This window comes from Callospermophilus lateralis, unplaced genomic scaffold (genome assembly GCF_048772815.1).
Source record: "Callospermophilus lateralis isolate mCalLat2 unplaced genomic scaffold, mCalLat2.hap1 Scaffold_105, whole genome shotgun sequence".
NCBI classification, from domain to species: domain Eukaryota; kingdom Metazoa; phylum Chordata; class Mammalia; order Rodentia; family Sciuridae; genus Callospermophilus; species Callospermophilus lateralis.
Window position 1 is genome coordinate 4,831,371 of NW_027510702.1, and position 24,967 is coordinate 4,856,337.

Here is a 24,967-nt window from a genome sequence, read left to right on the forward strand (position 1 = left end):
TATGGCTAATTGGTTAAGAGCTCCCATGTTCAATCTTAGTAATTAAAACAATTCTCATAGTTTATCTCACTAATATGAAGACATATTTGAAACAGCATCCTATGAAATAGGTAATCCCTTGGATGAACTGTTTTAATATTTTACATATAAAAAAAGCAAGTGTCAACTCATGGCTTTGTAAAAAGTCAATATTGCTTCTGATAAAGTGAATCTATTTATTCCATTTTACTGGAGCTTGTCTTCCTCATAGATTCATTGGCTTTACGTTATTTAAGCACACATCAGATATAAAGTAGCATTTTGTCACATTAGAACACAGTGAAGAAAACAAACAGGCTGATCTCAGAGGAGACAAAACATTGGTTTGCATAGGTATTTAGACACCCTGCTTTGAAAAGCTCCAACTCAAACCATGACAAAAATGGTGGACTTGAGAATTTCTTTCTAGATTTCTCTGAATATGTTTGCAAAATTATCTGCAGTGTAATATTAACATTGTGCAACAACACAGTAATTGAAATGTTCCAGAATGTAACAATGATAAGTGTATTTTGAAATTAAAATAATTTTAAAAAATGGATCTGAAAATAATTGAAAAGGAAAGGGAATTAATTTGTTGACTTTAATGCAACATGAATTATTGAAGCTCATATAGTCTATGATTTGTCTACAAGGACAATGAATCAGTCTAATGATAAGAAACATTGTGATATTGAAAAATAGAAAATCAGTTGAAAAATCCTCAGCAGGGAGAAATGGATAAAGGAGCTTTGTAGGTGACCACAACAAAAGGGAGTGAGCTCAACAGCAATGAAATAAGGAATCAGGACTTCAGAGAAGAAGGATTTTGTGTGTTATGCTCTGTTTGTTTTAAGCAAGTGGAAAAGTAATATTGGAAACAACTGGTAAGGACTCTGAAGATGGCAGGTTATATTTCTAAATTCTTAAATCTGTGGAATTTAGGAAACTAAATGGCTTTTGTTTTAAAAGAACACATGGAAAGTAGGGCCCTCTGATAACATCCAATTGTCACTGAGGCAAGCAGATAGAAACTACATTGTGAAAACAAGAGAAAAGAGAGATAAGACCAGTGAAAATAATAAAGTGTTCTGAGGGCTGCAGTGCATGTGTTAAGGGTATCTTGAAAGAAAGAGTGTGGAATAACTATACTGGACATGAGGAAACATGAAACTTGTCTATAGAGAACTGAATTTGCTAAGGTAAACAAAGATGACAGAGATGAGACATAGGGCAGAAGTGACTCTCTTTAGGCACAGGTGGAAGAAGTGACCTAGAGAATTCAGCAGACTGAAACCTTTGCTCAACATTCAAGATGGATGCTGTTGAATCTTTGAGTATATTCTAAAATAAATAAAGCAATCACATCTTACATGTTGTTATCAGGAAACTTGTTTGACTTTCTGCCTGTTCAGTTTTGGTTGATATAGCCATCCACAGTGTCTAGAAGTTTCAAGTCTTGACAATGTGAACTATCAAATTTTACCCCAGATATTATGGGGCTCAAATTTGGGCCTACTTTAGAAAGCTCCTGCTTGTTTAATAATTAATAAAAATTTAATGCATACATGTCATGTGAAAATTATTATTCTATTTGCTAATTTGAATGATAAAACGTTTTCAAGCATGGAACTAACAGTTCAGTGATAAAACAATTAAGACCATAAACAATAAATTAAAAATTAATTATTTCATCTAATTACAGTCATGGTAGATATCAGAGAAAGATTTATGAAATACTAAGAAATGTTAATACAGGAGAAGCTGTCCTGATGGGTGGTAAATTTAGGGAATGAAAGGTGAAAGGAGACAGAGGGGAGTTTTATTAAAAGATAAAATTTTGCCTGAGAACTTAAAGGAAATTGGTGGTGCAATAAGAAGATGGAAGGGAAGAAAAACATTCTAGGCAAAGAAGAATAACAATTCTCGGGTAAGAAAAAAGATGTGGTTCATTTGAGTAACTTGAAAAAAGGAGTGAGCCTGGGGCATACTGAACTAGAAACAGTGTGGCACTAAGGTAACCAGTCCTGATGCCATGCCCTTCCTCAGCTTCCTCAGCACATGCATGTACTCTCTCAAGCCGAGATGTATCATCTCCTTTCCCATCAAGAGTCCTTGTCTTTCCTAGCCAAAATGTGTTCAGTCTATCTTTGAATTTCTATTCTGATTTTTCCCTGTGTTCCTCAACCACATTCTGGGTGTGTTCACATACAGAGCCTTCTAGACTCACTTATCTGATTGTTTTATCCATTTAGATAAGACTCATTCTGTTTTCAAAGTGTTGAGCATTTCTTACATGTTAATATATATTGCCTTTGGTACCTAGCACACATATTTCTTTGCAAATACTGAGTTGCAACTATTGGTAGCCAAATTTGTGAATTTCCTTGGGTAATATATCGTAGGTGTACATTGTATACATTTGACTTTCATCTCTGTATTTGTGAGCACCATCTCTGTATTAGGCTCTGTGGTAAGTATTTGGGCTGCAATGATAGCTTGTACCCTAAGCAGGTCAGTGTTCAACCACATAATTTATAAGTTATCAAGGAGATCAACTGCTAATTTTTTTTCTTCTAAGAACAGGAGAATAAATACAGAGATAGATGAGCAATGACATGGAAGAGGAACTGCAGGATAGAAAGACTGAAGAAAGAACAAGCCCACTGCTTTTTCACTGAGGGTGGATATAAGTAAAGCTTGTCTACCTACTCTCCTCCTTTCAACAAGCACCTCTTGGTGTAGAGTGTGTAGTATGCACTGTTGTTCTAGGAGTAAGGAATACCTAGGGAATGGGCAAGCAAGCCCTGCTCTTAAATAATTCACATTATGGATGAAGAAACTCCCAGCCCAAGTTATGAGCACTGACATTCTACTTCTTACTGTGTCACTACATCTACATTGGACCTGGCTAGCATCTCAGCAGAGGACTAAGAAGAATGCAAAAACAACCTCAGAGGTTTTAAAGTGCTGAACCCTGACATTCTGCTTCCTGCCCAACTGCTGTGAACACTGAGGTGATTCAACAGTGATCTACAAGAAAGCAGAGCACAGAGGGGAGAAAAAAGAAAGGTCACTGAGTTACACCCTCTTTAGCAAAGAAAATCTCAAACGTTATTCCCAGATGTGACAGTCACTGAAGTTTGGCTTTCAAGATTGCCCTCTGGGTTTCATTCTTTGTAACCTGAGAGTAAGAATACTTCTGTGTTCCAGACAATAGTTTTCTGTCCCCTTGAGTAGACTATGATGTGCAGACTTTGTAATCTTTCTATAACAGAAAAGAGTTCTTAACTCAAAGATGTTAAGATGGCAAGTGGTTGGTTCTATGTTTGCAAGACCTACTCACCTCTAGAAATGCCACAGGAAATGTGTAAGTTCTCCAGAAAATCTTTTGAAGTTGTCACTGCATGGGGGATGCCTCAGACCTAATATTTCATTGGGTTAAACATAGTGAATGATTTTTATTTCCCTGGGACCACAAATGGAGATAGTCAACCTGGGTCGTTATATTTAATTCTTGAATGCAAATATTTTTCAATGTGTCTAATCTTTCCCCTATCCAGACTGTGCCAACAAAACTATTTTGTGAATTGCAGATAAACTAAAATTGATTTGATTTGGAATAACTAGGAATAACTAGGAATGAATGTGACATGGGAAAAAAGTATGTCATTAAATATGTGAAATAATCCAATAATGACAGTCCACACAGCCTACTTTTATTCAGGCCAACTTCAGTATCTTTGATTCATTATTACCTAGGTTCACCTTTGGCTCTAAATTTTGTATGTCCTTTTTTCTGCTAAGTTTTATCTCATTATTTGCATCAGACAAGCTCTGACAGTGTTCCTTATTCTTTTACTCCTCCATTCATTCAATGAACATGTTTTTCCCATGTGCTCTGCCTTTGCCTAGTGCAGAAATAAAACATAGGTGCCCGCCTCTGTGAAGTTCGCAGTGTTGCTATTTGTATGATTTTTCACTTTTATCACATTTAATTTTCCTGCTATTGTATCCAAATGAGCCTATATTTTTCCTGATTTTTTTCTATTCCTGCTACCTATCAGTAGAATATAAAAACTACTAACCCAAATATGTGGTTGTGATATGTGATTTTTGTCTTTATTTTCACATTACATTATTAGGTCCTCTGAATAATGGATTATCTGTTTAATAGGAAAAAAATTGAAAAAAAACTTTCAAAAAAAAACACTATTAATGAAGGAAAATAATACATTTGCATTTTTTATGTTGCTAATAAAAAGTTTCACTAATATCTTGTTTCTTTTTGAATGCTGTAGTGATTCTATTTCTTAGAATAATTTCAGTATCATTTCAATGCATCCTCTTTAGTAATTTTTTTTAACAAAAATATATTGTTTATTCTCAGAAATTTTATTCCATTTGATTTCAAAACAAAGTGATCATAGGATCCTTATGAAAACCCTGTATTCTAGATAAGGTAAAGATAAAAATCTGGGAAAAAAAATTAAAAAGTTATTAATGTTGATTTATGCAATGTCTTCCTATTTCATTTTGTTTACTCATTCTGGATTTTTATTTTTCATTTATTTTTATTATTTACCCTAGTAAAACATTTTCAGGGGCTGGGGATATGGCTCAAGCGATAACTGTGCTTGCCTGGCATGCGTGGGGTGCTGAGTTCAATCCTCAGCACCACATAAAAATGAGATAAAGATGCTGTGTCCACCGAAAACTGAAAAATAAATATTTAAAAAGCTCTCCTCTCTCTCTCTCTCTCTCTCTCTCTCTCTCTCTCCTCCCTCTCTCTCTTTAAATTTTTTTCATTGTAGTGTAGCACAACCCATAAAATGTTTCATGAACAATTTATTTTTAAAAAACACAGGCATTATGAGTTTACAACTTCTGAGTTCTTTAATTTTACGCATGGAGACATGCAACTCTACCACTGAACTACATGCCCAGCCCCACAAAAATCTTTTAACTAATCTAAGGGTATTTCTTGTTTTATAATATAATCACCTATTTCACAAGAATTTTCTAGACCTAACATGTATTAATTTCCATATAGAAATTTTCTATATAGAACACTCTAGTAAAGTCAAAGCAATATATAAATATACTTATAGCATTATAATTGATGTACTTCTACATTTTTTTGTGTAATCTTCCTATTCAGTGTTAAAAAATATCCATTTACAACAAACATTTATTTCTGAAACTTCAGTCAAAATCCTGGTGAGGCACTGGGGATGTAACTCAGTGGTAAGGTCCTTGCCTGTCCTGTGTGAGGCCCTAGGTTTGATCTCCAGTACCATAAAATAGATGAATTAGTAAATAATTAACTAATAATAGGGAATTGTTCACTCAAAATAATTGTGTATACTCAGAATGCCTACATGATATTTATAATACCTTTTGGAAGAATTTATCAGTTATCTGTGTTAAGCTACTTTATATATAAATAAAGTCATACATAATACAGAGTTTCCAATCTGAGCATAATATAACCCTCAGACAAGCCATAATTTTGAAATACTAATGTTTATAAATTTTGATAGTTATAAAATATTCAAAATTATTTTTAAATCATTTAAAATTGTGTGACCTTTGTGATAATATTTTGGGCAATGTTTGTATATTTATTTAGTTCCCTCTCTAAAATATATACATCAAGTAAAATTTTATTTGGGCACAACATATTTTATTCACAGCACCTGCAGACAAAAAAGCATTCTTCTGGGGTCTCACAGAATCTCACCTTTTTCTTTGAAATATCCAGAAAATGTAATTATTCCTTTAGATACAATTTAGATAGCAAAGTTCTTCATTTTTCTTGCATGTAAAATTTCTTGTTTCCTTTAGGATAAACCAGTTCTAATTTTTGAAAGCATCTTTGTAAAGAATGTATGTATGATTCATAGTTTTAATAATAATATTAGCAGTAGTATTTGGTATTGGATATTTCCCTGTAGAATATAATTGTACATACATTGGGTATTAAAAGTTTTATCAAATTCTTGCCCATGATTCCATTAGGAGTAGCTACTTATTTTCTGTAACTGCCAATTAGTGCCTCTTGATAAAAATAAACATTTTCAAATGATTTAATCTGATAATTTATAAGAACTTTATACACTTTTTTCAAAATTTTAAATGTTACATAGCATAAAATTTATTATTTAGCAAAATTTGTTATTGAATTCAATGAAAATTGATACAAAATATTTTTATCATTCTAATCTCTTATATTAACACCTCTTGTTTGTAATGATAATATCACATTTATTTCACATTCAGTATATTTCTCTTTCTCAGCTAAGGGCCTTCTGTAGATCATAAAGTAATAAAATGAAGCATCCATACTAAACCAAATCCCACACCAAAACAAAGAAAAGTAAATAAGTTAAACTAACTTCATTTTTGAAAGTACAAATTAAGAAATGCTATGGTATTATCAGATCAATTATGTTTTAATATCAAGCTCAAGAAGTTGTTTTAAAAATATTATAATCAAAAACTCAATGTAAGGGCTGGGGATGTGGCTCAAGTGGTAGCGTGCTCGCCTGAATGCGTGGGACACTGGGTTCGATCCTCAGCACGACATACAAATAAAATTAAAATGTTGTGTCCACTGAAAACTAAAAAATAAATATTAAAAAATTCTCTCTCTCTCTCTCTTAAAAAAAAAAAGAAATGTAAAATGTCACACACAGTGACAAAATTGCTTATTTTCCTAACCTATTGAAATTTGCAATGCTGTTACATATCAATTAACCACAAAATAAAACATTTATTATCCAAATGAACTCTTATGACAACAAGTGACAAAAAATGAGGTGACACAAAGACAGCACAAACCTAGATGATCACTGAATGTTTTTCATTAAATTTTTTAAATTTGATTTAATTATATGTGACAGTAGAATGCACTTTGATACATAATATATAATGGAGTATAATATCTCATTCTAGTTATACATGATGTAGAATCCCACCCATTATATAGGTATATATGTACAAAGGGTAATGATGTCTGTTTCATTCTACTATCTTTCCTACAACCATTCCCCCTTCCCTTCCTTCATTCTCCTCTATCTAAAGTAACTCTATTCTTCCCAAGACCCCCAAAAATTATTGTGACTTAGCATCTGTATAGTAGAGAAAATATTTGGCTTTTGGTTTTTCAAATTGGCATATTTTACTTAGTATGATATTCTCCAGCTCCATTTATTTACTGGCAAATGCCATAATTTTATTCTTTAGGCTGAGTAATATTTCATCATAATATATGCATATATGTCTGTATGTGTATTTATATGTGTGTATATATGTATATATATTTTTTTTTTCATTTATTCATCTTTTGAATGGCACCTAGTTGCTTTCATAGTTTAGCTATTGCTAGTTGAGCTACTATAAACATTGATGTGGCTGCATCATTGTAATATGCTGATTTTAAGTCCTTTGGGTATAAATCAAGAAGTGGGAGAGCTGGGTAAAATGGCAGTTCCATTCCGAATTTTCTGAGGAATCTCCATAGTGTTTCCATAATGGTTGCAACAATTTGCATTCCCTCCAACAATGTATGAGTTTATCTTTTTCCCCACATCCTCACCAACATTTATTGTTGTTTGAATTCTTGATAATTGCCATTCTTATTGGAGTGAGATAGAATCTTAGTTTTGATTTGCATTTCTCTAATTGCTAAAGATCTTGAACATTTTTTCATATATTTGATGATTGATTGTATTTCTTCTTCTGTGAAGTGTCTGCTCATTTATTGAATTGGGTTGGTTTTTGTTGTTGTTGTTGTTGTTGTTGTTGTTATGTTTTTTGAGCTCTTTATATGTGCTAGAGATTAATACTCTATCTGAGGTGCATGTGGTAAATATTTTCTCTCATTCTGTATTCAACATTATTGATTGTTTCCTTTGCTGACATGTAACAAAATAAAATTAAAACCTATTTTCTCATTCTGCATGAAACTCAACTCAAAGTAAATCAAAGGCTTAAACACTAGACCAGAAACCCTGCACCTAATAGAAAAAAAAGTAGGCCCAAATCTTCGCCATATCAGCTTAGGATCTGACTTCCTTAACAAGACTCGTTAAAAACAGGAAGTAAGATCAAGAATCAATAAATGGGATGAATTCAAACTAAAAAGCTGCTAATCATTGAATTTTTAAATCTTCTATTGAGAGTGGTGGATCTACAGCTATTTGTACCTGTGTGCAGTTAATAAACTGGATAGAATTCCTGAAATAAAATGTAGGCGTACTTCAAAAATATGCCAAAACAAACTTTAAAGCATTGAATAAGTACTTTTAAAAATAAGATACAAAGGAAACCTACGTGTATGCAAATATGGGGCTGTAATGAAAGAAGAGAGATGGGTTTTTATATTGTCACTGGAAAAATACTGAGATGCATATGAAGAATGAGATTAGTAATAAACAAGCTTTCCAATATTCTTTGAGGTGATGGATATATATATTATCTTTTGAGATGTGACAATAGTTTTTGCCCAAACTTATAAAATCGTATGCATTAAGTAGTTGCCAATTTTTGTGTATCAACTATAACTCAAGGAATTTGTCTTAAAAATTAAAAACTAAAGAAAAAAATAGTTTGTGCACTCAGGAATTTGAAAAAGACTTGCACTTTGCAGTTTGTTGAATGATAATTGCTTTTCTTAAAATAAGTTAGTTCCATGACCTTCTTGAATTCTTGAATGAACTTAATAGAACTTGCCATAATTTGGATCGTAAGCATCCCCCAAAGATCTATGTGGAAAGGCTTGGTTCTCATTGTGGAGCTGTTGGGAGGTCATGAATCCTTTAAGAGTCTGTCCTATTGCAAGGACTTCTGATCACACAGGATATGACCTTCAAGAAAATATTGAGACTTAGACTGCTTCCTCTCTCTTTTTCACTTCTCAACATAAAGTGAGCAGCACACACTTTCCATCCTGATGTGCTGACTTACCACAGGCCCAAAGCAATGGGACCAAATAGTTTAGGGGAGAAATCTCCAAATCTAAGTTGATGGATGGAGAACTGGCAAACACAGAAATTCAAATGTCCATGTACAACTGATATATACTGAAGAAGCACAGGGAGAGCTGGAGATCTAACTTTGAAGAACACACTTTCAAATTAAAAATAAACAAATATACAGACTAGGAGAGCAAATGCAAATACTTTAGGGAAACCTAATTATTAAATTATTAAGATGGAGAATTCTACTTGATTTTTTTAAGAGAGAGAGAGAGAATTTTTTAATATATATTTTTTAGTTTTCAGCGGACACAACATCTTTGTTTGTATGTGGTGCTGAGGATCGAACCCGGGCCGCACACATGCCAGGCGAGCACGCTACCACTTGAGCCACATCCCCAGCTCTCTAATTGATTTTTAGATACATTTCTACAAGTCATTTTAATAGAACATATATTTCTTAAAATAGAAATGTCATTTATAAAAAGTAATTATAACTTGACATAAGTTTTAAAGAAATAAACAAAAGAACAATTAAGATTAATTGTCAAAGATTTTTTTTGAGTGATCCACATATATGTCTGTATTATGTGTTTGTGTAATTTATCACTGATGATAAGTGGAAATACAATGTTAAGATTATATTAAAATAATTATATTTAAATGTTTATGAAACAAAATTGATTTAAAAATTTTTTATAGAAGCAGGTTAAAATTTTTCCTTTAGAAGTTAGAAAGTTTTATTTTAAAGTTTTATATAAATTTAATATTTCACATCTTTCTATAACATACAGTTTTCTTATGATTGTATAATTTTAAGATAATATAAAGACTTATGTTATCAGGCATCTTGTTTTTCTATTTTTTTCTATTTCTGTTAAATCTTCCAAGCTAATATTATTACTCATAGGTGGAATGATGTGAAAATATTGAAAAATGCTGAGATAGTATATAAAATAAGCATATATATATATGGCCGATTACTTCTGATGAAATTGGGTCAAAATTCTTATTTAGAATCTAATAAAATAAGAATATGTGTCATTTTGGAAGATTAAAAAAGGGAACAAAAATAACAACAAAACCATTGGACTTTCTCCAAAGAAAGTAATCTTTATGGAAAACTCATGTAAATAGGTCAGGTAGATTTGATACAGCCTGAATACAAAGATATTGAAATTCAGATGCATGTGAACTGTATTTAAGTTCTAAACAGCAGCTAGAAGATTACTTGTAAATAAACTTACATCAGTGGATTCTGAGAATGGAAATAATTCTCAACAATTTTATCAGGAAGCCAGAAGAAAACTGAAGTGTCCTGAGCAAACCAAGAGGTAAGGTCACTACAGCACAAAGCAAAATAATAACTGCTTATTTCCATTATGCTTTGTAAGACTATTGTGTAGTACAATGTCAAGAAAAATAAGTCACATACTATCTTGTGCTTCTGAAGGCACAGGTCTGAAAGAAACCCACATGAATGGTAAACCATCGTGCAAAGTGGTGGTTGTGTCCATAGTTTAAATCAGAATACTTCTGAGGGGGTTTATATTATACTAAATACTGTGTTCCTACTTAAGGACTTTTATACACAAGGAAAGGATAGACCTTAAATATTCTGCTAGAGACATAGAAGTAGATACTAATGGAGTTGAGACTTGAATGCCGGCAATGTAATATCCTATAACTACACTATATTAATACTATAGTATTGTCATCTACCATAGCTGGTGACCTAATGCTGGGTTCACAAAACCTGACTATTCCAATAACTTAAGGAAGCAGCAAAGAAAACACTAAAATACACAGAAGTACATTTTCAAAATTCAAGGATGGCTCTCTGAACTTAGGAGTCTGTAGAAAAAGAGAGAGTGACTAAAATTCTTTATTCTTATGTAGGGGACACACAAGGGGAGTTTCCATAGAACATTCTATCTCCAAAAGGCAAATGGGTAAGATTACAAAAGAACAGGTGTGTGTAACTCAATTTGAACAGGTGACACCTACTCCTGGAGCCATGCCTCGTTATCCAAGGTAGGGTAATACTGAAGTTACTATGACCTGGCACTACCGTGACAGAGTGAATGCAATAATTGTTCAGAACCCTGTGCATCAGGATGTAAAGACTTCTGTATCCAGGCCAGCTACCGACACTCTAGTAATATTTTTCTGATGGCTGGGGTTTAGTTCAGTGACAGAGTACCTACCTAGCATGCATGAGACACTGGGTTTGACACCTGGTACCATAAAAAATTAAGTATTTTTCTACAGTATATTTTTTCAGCAAATTATTCATTAACTTTAGGTAATGAAGTTTGGTGACATACACATGCATCTCAAACTTATTCTTTTCAAATAATGTCTACTGTATTAATAGGAAATATAAATACAAAATATACATAAGTGATTTGGGAACATTTCATAGACTCACAAAGTAATCTATTTCTTCATCTACCTATGATAATTTTAGTTTGAAATATAAACCAATGAACAGATTGTATAATGTTTATTTTCCTAGAATTATACTTTTTATATCTCTTCTTCACAATTACAAGCTCAATGAAGATGGAAAGAATCATTTCTCTGAAAAGATTTACAACCTCCCTTCCCTGACACAGTCACTTGAGCAGACCACACTTTGAACTAGTTTATCTCCCCATTTGGTCTAAATGTCTGCTGTAAAATACTTCCCTGAAGGAGGGATTCTAAATCAACTTTGATTTAAATCTCAGGTCTTGAGCTAAGCAAGAATATTTCTTATTTTTCTTGATATATATATATATATATATATATATATATATATATATATATATATATATATATATAATGTTTAAAACTCATGCTCCATATTATGTGTTTATTATGTTTATTCTCAACCCAGGATGTAAATATGCAGATCACTCCAAGAGAAGAGCAGATGCATAACAGAATAAATAAATAGATAAATGGCAGGTAAAGTCCTTCTTCTATTCAAATAACAGCAAATTTTGGAAAAAAAGAGCAAGTAATTGAAAATAGCAGTCCAGTGTATGTAAAAAAAATATGTAATGGCTAATGCTCTTAATTTTGTTTTTAAATTAAAATACCAATTATGCAACTTTCATGCCAAAATTGTGAATATTGAGAATCTAATTTGGGATGCACTGTGAACATTGAGAATGCTCATAAATTGGTACATTATTATGGAAAATGTTGACTTCACAAACCAATGTTGTCTTACTAGGATTTCAAATGTCCAAAGAAACTAAACTTTTATCTACTGGACATATTTTATTAAGAAATTTTATTCATTTAAAGAAATGCCTGTGATCTTTCACTCTAAGTAAATACATAATTGTTGTCTGTATATAAATTCTTGTGTTTGTAAATCAAATCAGATAATAAACCAATAAGTGTTTCATCCTGTGAAAATACCTAAATGAATATTTTATTTACTTTTGCTTAGGTTGTAAAGCAGTTGGAATATAAGAAAAACACTAGGAGTCCCTCCGGGAAGTATCCACTGGGACTTGAGAGAGATTAGCAGCCATATTGATGAGCATGTGAGCAAATCCATATCCTTGAGTATAAACATGTCAATTGAATAGACAATCATTAATCCGAGCAACTGTAAGGCAGAAAACAATAAAGAAAACAATAAAGAAAACCCATGAGATTCTTACTACAGGAGACCTTATATAACATCAATATGTCATAAATCAATATGTCATAAATCAAAAGAAAGTGGTTCCAAATATGAATGCTAAGTGGATGTCAAATGATTTTCAGAAGAATTAATGCTTACGTTTTCAGGGGTCAAATTTGAAGTCAATTTGCTTGTCATTAGCAACACTATGTAGTGGGTTCCAGGAAGATTGACATAATCATGGTTTAAAGTCTCCCCAGCAAAACAAAAGAGTCAGAATCCTGTCTGTACATTTACCATGTAAGACAAACACTAAAGCTCTTCTAGAAAACCTTCAGAAAACACATGTCTCAATGATCAAGTGAGTGTTGAAGAACCTGTCAGACATAGCTGTTTATGAAAATTATATTTCTTCAAAATGCATTAGATTTGAATCCTAAAATGCATGTTGCAAAAATATAGGTAATTTATGCAAAAATGATGAAAGTATATTCTCCTAAAAAGAAAATAAAGAAAAGAAAAAGGAAGAAATTCAACACAAAGTCTTTCTTCCCAAGACAAACTGAGTAACAAACAGGACTCAAATTATATTTTATCAATATTTTAATGAAGTATTCATTTTCTATTCAAAGATTTCTCTGGATTTTGAAAACTTGTCTGTGGTTACCACAACAAGAAAATCTAAACAATTAATGTTATATGAAATGCATTTTTCATATGTCTCTACTAAATAAGCCACCTAATCTTCTGATAATTTTTTAAAAAGAAGATATAGATAGATACTTAAGCCTGATAGACCCTTTCTTAATTCACATTAGCACAAAACTAAATAAAAGCTCTATTTAAGAAACAAAAACTCATAGCAAATCTGATATAGAAGTAAACTGTTGAAAAAAATTAAAGGAAAAACAAAGTCCTTGTAGTCCTAGTCCCACCAGGATGTATACAGGTTCAGAATCTTACAATTCTTTCCAGATAACTATTATTCAAAAGGAAATACGAGTATCAGTAATACCATTTCAATCCTTTTTAAGCTTACTTTTTGTTAGTAAAAATTATATTTTAACTAATATTAATATTTGGAGAGTATTGGTATACATAAATACTAGTGAATTTTTCCACGTGACATTTCAAAATTAAGTAGCTTGATATACATGTCTGAAAATTTATTGTGGTTCCTGAACACTTATTATAAAGACATCAGGTTTTATAAATATTCCTGTATAGCCAACTGTTTCTTTTTGACAAATTTGTACATTGAACTTTTGAGTATACTATCATATCTCAGAGTCGTTATATATCTATCTTCATGAATTTTCAGGTTTGAAGATTAATAGCTCATGTGACAGCTAACAAATAGGACCCTACTTCCAGATCAATCATTTTACCCAAACTCTTCACAGCCTGTGTTGTGATGAGGAATCAAAGACATGTTCAAGCTTACTGTAATATTTTCAGGAGAAGAAGCAAAAAGGAAATATGTTTTCTAGCTGAGTTTTACTAATAAATGAAAGAAAGATCCAAGCATACTTATTGCAATAACAGTGCAGAAGGGTTGAGGTTAAGTTTGTGCTCACAATAAAGACTCATTAAGTATTTTCTTAATCTAGAGGAAGAAAGTTTCCTTAACCTACATGGGGTAGGTACAGAATGGGAGGAGAAAATAAATATAGCTGCATTTAGAAAACTGGGATATTTGAGAGTGCCAGTATCTATCCAAATATTAATTAGTTGATGTGATTGACTTCTTTTACTTCAGATAAAAATAAAAATAAATAGAATATTCTATCATGCTTCCAAAAGTATCACCATTTATGCCCCCAGTTTGAAAGTCACTAAATTACATAAAGAAAATGTTTTTCAAACAATAGCAGATTCTTATATCCAGCTATCAAGTAGATATATTTTTTTCCAACTTGGCTGTGTAAACTAGATTGGCAAGAAACTATTAATGAATATCTTTTTATGTGTCACGACAAGTTTAAAGAGTATAAGTGTCAGGGTAATCCCTTGGAATTTAATTTGTCTTCTAAAGGCACACTTGCATTCCTTATTCAGATTACCTACACTTAAATCTGCATGTCAGTCAACAGGAAGTGAAAACTTTGATATACTGGAGCTAGGCTTAGGTTCTAGTACTGGATTTGCAATTCACTTACCATTCACTCATTCATTCTACAAAAACTTCATCCTATGCCCTGGAATACAGTACTGAACAAAACACAAATATTCTGGTATCACAAGGCATTGAGGGATTCACAACACTTAGTTTTATTTTCTTCATTTTTTTTCTATTAAATTCTATAGGATTGCAGTGACTTGTTCTTGGAATTTAAATATCTGACATCTCATGAATATAAATTTTTAATAACCAAAATAACACAATGGAGAAGTTAGATGGTGATTAGGACCACCATCTCTTTCATCTAAGCTTCTATCACAAAATACCTTAGGTTGAGAAATTAATAAACAAAAAGAATACACTGATTAGAGTTCCGGATACTGAAGTCTAAGATAATGATGCTGGCAGATTAGACACATGTTGAGGTCTTATTTCTCACAGACAGCATTCTCTATGCACATTTTCATTGGGTGAAATGTACTACGAACAAGTTCTTTTAAGCTTCTTTTAAAAGGGCACTGTTGTAGTCAGCTTTTTCACAGCTATAAGTAAAAGATCTGACCAAAACAATTGTAGAGGAGGAAAACTTTATTTCGAGGCTTATGGTTTCAGAGGTCTTAGTCAGATAGCCAGTTCCATTCCTCAGGGCTCACCGGGAGGCAGGACATCATGGTGGAAGAGTGTGGCAAAGGGAATCAGTTCAGGGGATGATCAGAGAGCAGAGAGAGAGATTCCCCTCCTAGATACAAATATAAACCCAAGAGCCACACCCCCAATTTCCGAATCCTTCAGCCACACCCTACCTGCCTTCATTTACCACTCAATTAATCCCATGAGGGAATAAATTCACTGATTTCTGGAAGACTCTCACAATCCAATCATTCCTTCTCTGAACCTTTCATTGTCTCACACATGATCTTTTGGGGGTCTCCTCACATACAAACCATAACAGGCACAGATTTAGGACGGCTTTGACCTCATGACATACTTACCAGTGGCCCCCTTTCTTCATACCAGCACATCATTCATTAGATACTTTTTATTCACTTATTGATTTTGTCTTCAGTGCTTAGGTTTGGAGCCATGAATTTGCACATGCTGGGCAAGTGTTCTAGCACTCAGCTACATCCCTAGCATAGCAGATTACATTTTAACATGAGAATTTTGGAGAGACACAAACATCCAGACCATAGCAATCACTTTTAGCACAAATTTCCCATAATGCAAAGTACATTTTCACAAGTAGAAATTAACTCAAAGTATATTAGTACGTCTTCTTACTAATGCTAAAGAAGTAGCATCAGCCATATATATATATATATATATATATATATATATATATATATATACACATACATATACATATGCACATATATGTGTGTGTGCACGCATATATATATATGTATATCACAATATAAAATATAAATTATAAGGTTTATATATCTTCATCTAGAAATATTTATAAAAATTAAATTAATTGAAAGCCAAAAATTGGTAAAGCTTTTTAACTTAATAGAGAATCATTAAAACTATGCTTCTTCTTAATATACTATCAAAAATATATAAAGTTAAAGTAAAAAATAATCTGGATATAATATTTAAAACATTCATCACAATGTGAAGAAATTTGTAGTACACTTCCCTCAGGATTTTTATCCAGATTGAGTAAACCTCTTTGTGAATATCTAAATTGCTAATAAAATTAAATTTTTCACATTTAGATCTCAGCTAATAAATAACAACCTTATTTTCAAACTATACATGTTTGTTCATTTGAAAAATGATTTTACAAGCAGAGTTATGAATTAAAAGGAAAGATAAGCATAAATTTGTGGATGAGTGTCATTCCATATTTAGACATATTAAAAGTGTATAGGCTATTTAAAATTGTCCAATATCCATGCATTTCTTTGTAGTGGGTTACATAGACCATATAACTATCCAGCAGTGATCACCATTCCCTAGTGATGTTCCATGGAAATCAGAATAGTCACCTGAGTACAATTTTATGCAAGCAGTATGGTCAATTTTCTCTCAACATAGAAAATCATAGATACAGATATAGACCTTATTTGTGTATAGTTGGTAATTTCTTTTCAATTTTACATAACTATTTTCTTTTTTCTCTCTCTCCTTTTATATATAAGTATAACTTTATTTATAAATATATTCATAGTGTTTTAGGGACAAAAGAGGCAAGGCATGGAAGACAGCAAGAAATAGTTTTATTTGGCTGCAGCCAGGTTGAGAGGGCACAGCTTTTGCTATAATCAATTAATCCCCTGAACTCAGAGTTCAGGTACTTTCAGAGTTATACACCCAGCATGTAAGGGGTGAGGCTCAGATGTTCACAGTCTGCAGAAGTTCACATAAAAGCAGCTTTTTCTTTCACTGCTTTGGGCAAGTTAACCCTTCAAGGACAATACCTGAGAAGGGGAGAGCTTCTTCTTCCCTTTCTTTCTTCCCATGCCAGCTGTTACCACGGAGCCCAATTGGTAACTTATCTTAAAAATGTAGACATCTCTGTGAATCCCCAGATCAAGGCCAGAGGCCTTGTTTGCACATTTCTACAAAGTACTATACTGGATATGTTTGTGAAAAACTAGTAAGGGGGTGTCCAGCACCTGGAGTACTGGTATCTTCTCAGCCAGTGTCCAAGTAAAATAGGGCGAAACGAAAATAGGAAGTTTATCTACACTGAGCTCTTTTGCAGGGACTCTTTTGCTGACAGTCCTAAAATCAGCCATGGTGAAGATTTCTGGAGAAGCCCAGTTAAGACTTGTCTGTGGAGAAAGGGGGTACCACTTCACTAGGCGGCTCCCTTTTTCATCCTATTCTCTGAGATTTCCAAGTGAAAATCACTGGAATGGAATTTTGAAATGCCAAGCACCATAACTATAATATATTAATTTGGAAGTAAAATATTAAAATAGTTCAATATTGAGCAAAATCCATACTAAGTTTACCTTACCTCTCTTTTTTTAACTTATTCATTTCCATTTTTTTTGTCATGTTCATAATTCTTGCCCAATCTATGGAATTCAAAAGTTTTAAATTTAAAAAAGTATGCTTGGTTTTCTTTATTTTAACTACAGTAATGACCCTCAAACCTCCTGGAAAAATAGAGTCAAGTTACCCCTAGCAAGAAACCTCACACATATTCTTTGGGAGCAACTCAGATATGGTGATTATATATATGGTTATTGCTGTGGCTCCAGAGTCCATATGAAATGACTATGCAGAAAAATATTAGTAGATTATTTTTCTTACCTAAAGGAAGATGCATGTTTTTAAAAAGTTATATAGCTTATCAAGTTACAGCCATACATATTTTAAAGAAATATTTCCATGCAGCTTTAGAAATATTCTAATTTAAATAATTAGGATTTATAAATTTAGATTTAAAATAACAGTGACACATATCTATATTTAAAACAAACTGTTTTCAAAAAAGTAAATTAAATATCTTCCATTACATATCCTCTCTAAGATAAAATAAATAAATAAAAATCATGGTTAGATATATCTAAACAATATTGTGAACACCTGATTTATCTTTCAATATATAAAAACTTATTTTTTATTTAAATTATTTTTTATTTAAATCCTAGTTTGAAATTCTCAATATATACTAGTTATCAGACTTGTCACATTTAACACTATCATTCTATCTTAGATGATTTCCTTTGTAAAGGAAAAAAAAGATATATTCAATTCAAATAAATCAGAATAAAGAATCACCAACTTCTTTTTGGCAAAAAAAAGAAAGAAAAAAGAAAAAGAAGGGATGTAAAATGTTACATACATTAAAAATTGTATGGAATGCAAATGAAACAGACTTAGGGTAAATGTTTTTGATAACCTCCTTGTAATAAAACATTGAAATTTTAGGAAAATAATTTTAAAGAAAATTACCTTTTAAAGTTTAAATCTGGAATAAAAATTCTAGATCATTAAAACAGATTCTGGAGGGGAGAATGAGTATGTAAAAATATGCTAAATGAAAGTGATGCAAGAGAAATTATTTTAAATGGTTTATTTAGCTGTAACATTGAACATTGATAAAATAAAATATAAATATAAAGAGAAATTTATAAAGGAACACAAAAAATTGAACCACAAATAGTAAATAATAAAAGAAAAATAAAAAAAAAACATAACTACCTTACACAAATTAAGATGATAGGATTCATGTCAGATACATGTGTTCAGAATAAATGCCTTTTTAAAAATGTCAAAGATACATGACCAAAGACCTGAAAGTCATCCTTTATAACTCCCTCTGTCTCTCATCACATATCTAACATATCCTTAATCCTAAAATATTTTCTACATCTAAATATTTCACCAAATCGTGTATTTCTTTCCATCCCATACCTAAATCATGACTCCAAGATCTTTTACCTGTGAAACATCAATAGCCTTCTGTTTTGCAGAGTGGTAGTTGGGCATTTATGGGCTCAGCTTCCCATTAATCAATGACCCTCTATTCTGTGTACTAGCACAAATGCCTTAATATTGAAAGCCAAAAGCTCAATATTGAAACTAACCTAGAATTATGGAATTCTAAAATGTTATATCATCTGATTTATAATTTAAATTTTATGTTAGATTAGGTAAGATAAAATCTTAACATATCTAGAGAACAATAAGGTAATGAAAGTCCTGTCAATTGTTCACATTTGTTTGAATAATAAGGTTGCATGGAAAGGAGGATTTCCTGATTATTCTAATTAAGACCCACATGAAAGATAATGAAATAATGAGGGCAAAAGTACAGAGCCATAGTTTTCTAACTCAAAATTAACATCTCCCTCATGATAGGTCATCACTAGTAATAGGAGCTAAGCAGAACTGATCCTTTGATAGAGCCTCACTTTACTTCTTTAGAGTATGATGCCAAGATTTATAATAGGAAGATTATTATGTACATTTCTTACAATGAATAAAAGTACCTTGCATTATATTTCAAAAATAGGTTGGTAAAAATATTTCTACTCTACTGATTTCATTTCATGCCCATCTCATATTTTAAAAGACCTTTTAAAAATATATTAAACAAGCAAGCAACTCATTTATTGTGAATGAAAATATAAAACAATTTAAAAAAAGAAAAAATGCTTCATCACACTTTAGAGTACACTCTGATTGATTATATTTAAATAAATCACGATTCCCACAATTACCATTGGCCTATTTCAGAAGGTTTATATAAGGAGGTGATAGATGATAACAGTTCTAAAAAAAAAAGGCTGATGTTGCCTGGGTAGTACATTCTATGCTCATCACATTTGCTTTGGATATTCAAACAGATTCACTGATAATGTAAAAAAAAAAAAGTTCTTTAAAATAGAGAATTAAAACATTTTCCCTAATTTGTTATTGTTACCATGACAAATTTTCCTACTAAGCCATCATATTACAGTTTCATTACAAACAAATGAACTAGATTTTGAGGCTATTCATGAATACCTATGTAATAAAAATGACACACAACTTAGTTTAGCTGAGGATGAAAACACACTTGAATGTACAAGAATCCATCCTATATAATGATCAAAACTATTTCTCATATATGAAAATGCACCCAGGGAAGACTCTGGAAGAGTCTTGCCATAAAAGTTTATTTATTGTCTCCCTGACGTCTAGGGAAATAAGCAATCCCATGTGCAAATTGCTCTTACATTGTGGATTACATTTAAACAGTTGCTTTGTATTTGTGAGCCAACCAACCCTCCCATCTTGTGCTAAGGAACAGGAGTTTCATATTGGCAGAAAATTGTGCCCTTGTGTCCCCTCAGAGAAATCAGCTCTTATTTAAAAATCTGGAGGTACAAAACTTCTTATGTGATGTAAAAATTTGCTTCCCCATAAACCAAAACTCAGCATTCCTCTCGGCTATAACTGGATCATAATTAATTCTCACTTGGTAGACATGGACATAAAATTGCATCATCAAGAACTACAACTGTTATGAGCCAGGCTATGTGGACAATAAACAGACTCCATCTTACCCTAAGACTCCATATTATGTAAGAAATGCTTCTACCATGGGAAAGCCCCGCCTCTGTATCCATTAATAGTTGCCTAGCATAACATACTTGGCAACACAAAATAGCAATTCTTATACAGTGTAAACTTGTTTTCTTTGGTTTTCATTTTTCTTGGGCAATATACCTTGCCAGAGATTGATTGTCTAACATAAGTAACCATTCTCTAACTTGTATTGAACTAGGGTCATTTTGAACCACTTCCCTTCTGCTTGCTGCTATGCCAACATGGAAAGTCTCGTGGGAAATAGCAATGTACCCATTGCATTGTCCTGCTAACTGCCCAATTCAGCTTCTATACCTGATGGCTTGCAGCTACTTCAACCCAGTTGGTTTTTTTTGCCTTTAAATATCCTAAAATGCTCAGGCTTGGGGTTGTTCCCTGCAGAGACAGTTATGTGCCCTGTGGAGAGTAGTCACCAGCCGGCCAGCTAAATGAGGACTCTTTAATTTGGACAAAACTGGGACTGGGTGTGCTTTCTGACAGATCTGCCCCACAACAGTCCTGTCATATTTCTCAAATTTTCATTTGTAGCTGTTTCCCCCCGAAATGAGTATCTCATAAGAACATCTTGTTTCAAATCTAATAAGCATATCCTTAATATTATTTAACTATATAACACTGAAGTCACTGTGAAGTTGTCATTTAAATAAATAGGTCAGAAAGAAGAATCTAGAAATGAAAGAAACAAGTGTGCTACACTCTTAATTTATATTTTAAGAATTGATAAAACATTGCTCTAATATTTAAAATTTGCCAAGGGAGTTTTTATGATATCACCTAAAGTCTAAGAATAAAGCATTAATATGCTGAGTTTTTCTATTTCATGATAGTCCGTGGTAAACACCTTAAGTATTCATCACACATCTCCAAGCTTTTGAGGCCCCCAAACAGAAGAGATAGACGTAATTTTTGCCTTAGAGTCTCCAAAAACAACACCCTCAGAGGTAAGAGGCCCAGCAGTGTTCCTCTTAAAGGTAAAGTTGCCTAGCAACCAGCCTCCATATACCACAGTGGAGCCCTCTGAACACTTCAGTGCCAAGAGCAACTAGCCTACAGATCAATTATGAAGGAAAAAAACATGAAGATAAAAATGAAAATGTTGGTAAAGTAGTCCATGGAGTAAAATAATATTTAGCTATTGCAAGTCAAACCTGCCATAAAATAACTCTCTTTATTTTTTTTTTCTTGCAGAAACACACATGCAAAGACCTTGACAGATAAGACTTTATCATTTCAAAAATCACAAGCCTTGGGCCAAAAGCAAGAAATGGTGATCTGTAGTTCTTTAAATATTACTTCTAAATTACCTATGAGGTGATGAACAAAATGTTTGTGTTTTTACTTGTTTGATCCCTTCAAAATGCAATTTTTGGATATATGAGAGCCATGAGTGAAAGATTTATGCAATATTTAAGGTACATTTTTAACTGATACTTACAGATTTATTTAACTATTTAGGTGATGGATTAAGCAGTCACTTTACAGTTTGCTTCTTAAATTTCTTAATCTGTCATTGGAGTTACTAATGAAAAGAGAGTGCAGACTACGGGGGAGTTATAATGTGAAAGCCAATCTCAGCCTGAGTCTGAATGTTCAATCCATCTATTAAGTAAGACATTTCAGAGACATGTTCTTCAGGTTCTTTCTAGCCACCTTTCACTCTTCTAGCCTACTATAATTTGTCTCATACTGCACATTGCTAGTCTGAGAAAAAAATCATACAAAAAAAAATTAAAGGGCCACTGACACAAATTCAAAAATACAGAGGTCTAAGAATTTGGAGTCTTGTATTTGAAGGACAGAAGAGTGTAGCAGCTCCAAGAATAGCTTCCTCTTTGCCTTTCTGCTTTAGCCGGGCCCATAGTTGCATTGTCGTTTGGAAGGTGTCCAGTCAAATTGGGTGAGGTATGTCTTTGCACTGATTCAAATTATAATCTCTTCTGGAAACACTCTCATAGATATATCCAGATTAGTTATATACAAGCCATTTAGGTAACCCCTAATCCACTTCATTGTAGAATGACACCTAAAGTTAGCCGTAATATTAATCACAATATATCATGGAATGGATATGAAACAAAATGCTCATATTTTCCTTGACTAGAAAGTTCTGGAATATCCTATATAACAATTTTAGGATTCATTATAAAATTAAATTGTAGATTAGAAAATGCTTTTTCATGATGTGATGGCCCAGGCCTCTAATCCCAGCACACAGGAGATTGAAGCAGGAAGATTACAAATTCAAGGCCAACTTCAGAAAATTAGTGAGACTCTGTCTCAAAATAATGTCATAAAATACCTGGGGATGTAGCTCAATGGTAAAGGGCCTCTGGGTTTAATTCCCAGCATATATGCACGCTCACACTTGCGCGCACGTGCGCGCGCACACACACACACACACACACAATTAAAATGCTTTTCATAGTGGAGTAAAATATAACCAAAATTCATCTTTGGATCTCATCAAGGACAACTGGTTTATTGTGGTGACTCCTGGATACAATTTATTGGTCAATGAAGGATCCAAGATTTTTCCCCAATCTTTAGCAAAATAAAATTTAAGAATATAATGTTGCTCACATTTTGTTGTTTCATAGAAGAAAAAAGTTTCCTGCTTAACTTGTTATATTAATTAGTAAATCAGTGGAAGTTTATGAATACAAAATGGAATCTTGGGATATAATATAAAGATCTAACGTTTGTTGCACTCATTTTGATGTAATACACATTTTATATATTATAACTCATGAAATCTTCATGTGTACTTTATAGATCACTGCTACTATAATCTGTTATCACATTTGATAAAATGAAAGCACAAGATTTTTGTATTTTGCAGAGGATCAAGCAGCAGGTAAGTGAAAGGCCCAGGTTACAAATTCAAGTAATCTAATTTTAAAGGTATTCTTAACTAACATATAGCCCAACATTGTAACCATTAAAATACAGCCACCTAGAAGAAGAATTATATTTCTAAGAATCTTCATATCTTTCTTTTTTTGAATTTTTTTAGTTGTTTAGGAACAGAATATCTTTATTTTATTTATTTATTTTTATATGATGCTGAGGATCAAATTCAGCACCTTGTACTTACTAGGTGAGCACTCTATCAGTGAGCCACAACCCCAGCCTTAATCTTCATATCTTTCTACTTACATAGCTGACTGAGTTCTACTTACATAGTTTATGTGTAAGTCTTTACTTCATCTTTTTTTCCTACTTGCTGTCTATAATATGAAAGTCAACATTTTGAACTATGAGAATTGGAGCCACACATCAAAAATGAAAGATCAGAGCACATATAATCTCTGGGCTGCAAACCTCTACATATTTATAAAAGAGATAAATAAATTTCTATTTTCCTAAGCCCTGTGAATTTGACTGTGTTTCCTGAGTCTAAACTCATCTCCCAACAGAAGGTGGTACTCAGAAATTTGAAATGGATAAAGTCACGTGTTCAACACTATCAAGAATGGAAAGATAAAGCAAGAAGAAATACATGTTTCTACTAGGGAAGGGACAATGTTTTATATTTTAATATTTATTTTTCCCCCTTTATTCTGGTTAATGTGTCACTTTATTGAAAAAATGTATTTAATATAAATTATATTTTACAAATACCTTAATTTGAACAAATTTCAGTTCTCCAGTTTAAAGCAGAAGTGTTTATTTGGTCAATGAAAATATTTAACATTGTTCATGTAAGCAAAATGTTTCATTTTTCAGTTAAAATTAACATCGAATTAATTCTTAAATGTGTTTTATTCATTGTTCAAGGTTTCAAAGACTTTAATTCTAAAGAAATAGAATTTTCAAAATGATGATCTTAACTTTAATATTTTTTCACATGAAGATAAAAATACAAAATATTTTTGCACATCATATGAAATATATTTTTTTAATTTTTTGCTGTCAACATGGCTATAAATTATTAAAAATCTACTCACTTATACATACTCATAAGGCTCTTAACTACTAAGTCACAACCTTTTTATTTTTTATTTAGAGATAGGGTCTCACTAAGTTGCTTAGAGCCTTACTAAGTTGTGAGACTGGCATGGAACTTACGATGCTCTTGCATCCGCCCTGGTTTTGCTAGAATTATAGATGTGCACCAATGCATCTGGCTTCACTCATATTCTTTTTGCATTTTATTTAAAGAAA